This window comes from Lithobates pipiens, unplaced genomic scaffold (assembly GCF_037356315.1).
Source record: "Lithobates pipiens isolate NorthernLeopardFrog02 unplaced genomic scaffold, aLitPip1_a1.2 Scaffold_18, whole genome shotgun sequence".
Lineage (NCBI taxonomy): Eukaryota > Metazoa > Chordata > Amphibia > Anura > Ranidae > Lithobates > Lithobates pipiens.
The window spans coordinates 536661273-536662108 of NW_027507758.1; positions in this window are offsets into that span (position 1 = coordinate 536661273).

Here is an 836-nt window from a genome sequence, read left to right on the forward strand (position 1 = left end):
AAAGAAAGGTCTGGAAAACCACAATGCATCCTTTGTGTACAAAAATTGTACTTAATTGCCAAGTCCATCCTGTCTTCTGGACAAAATCTGAACATACTGATCGGTGGTCTTCCATTTCCTACACTTCCCATGTATTCTGCTGGTCTTGCAGGCTGCAAACTTACAACATTAAAAAAGGGGCACCAACAGAAGTTGGTAATTGTTTTGCAGCCTAGATCTGGACTCTGTGCGAACCTTCATTCATAGTAGATTTAATGATTTGCAGCAGGCCCAAAATGAGATTTAATCATTGACATGAAGGCAATTTCTTGCCTTTATGACTCCCTTCAGAGGTGGTTTTGGCCAGTTCAGTAGATTGCTTTAAGGCCTGGATTCTTTCCAAAAAAATTACATAATAGGACTGGATATAAAAAATTTATAGGTGAAGTTAAGCCAGGGAAAAGCCAATCGCACCTCTGATTAGGAAGGAATTTTTCTCCCTTGCTGTAGCAAATTGGATCATGCAATGCTGGGGTTTTTAAACCTTACTCTGGTTATAGGTTTGAGTATATGTATTAAAGAAAATGTATAAAAAAAATTATATGGTCAAACTAGATGGACTTGTGTATTTTCAACCTGACCAACTATGCAAGAAAAAAAAAAAAATTAAGTTTACCAAAAGATTACTCATGCTGTAGTGCTGCTAGAACTGACAACATAGCATTACCCCAAAACATTAACAACTATCTTGTAAACCCTTATGTGCACAATATCAAAACACTTTAAAAGCCACACATCCATCTACACTGCATCACTCAAAAGCACCCAGCCAATAGATTTGACAAGACACCAAAAAG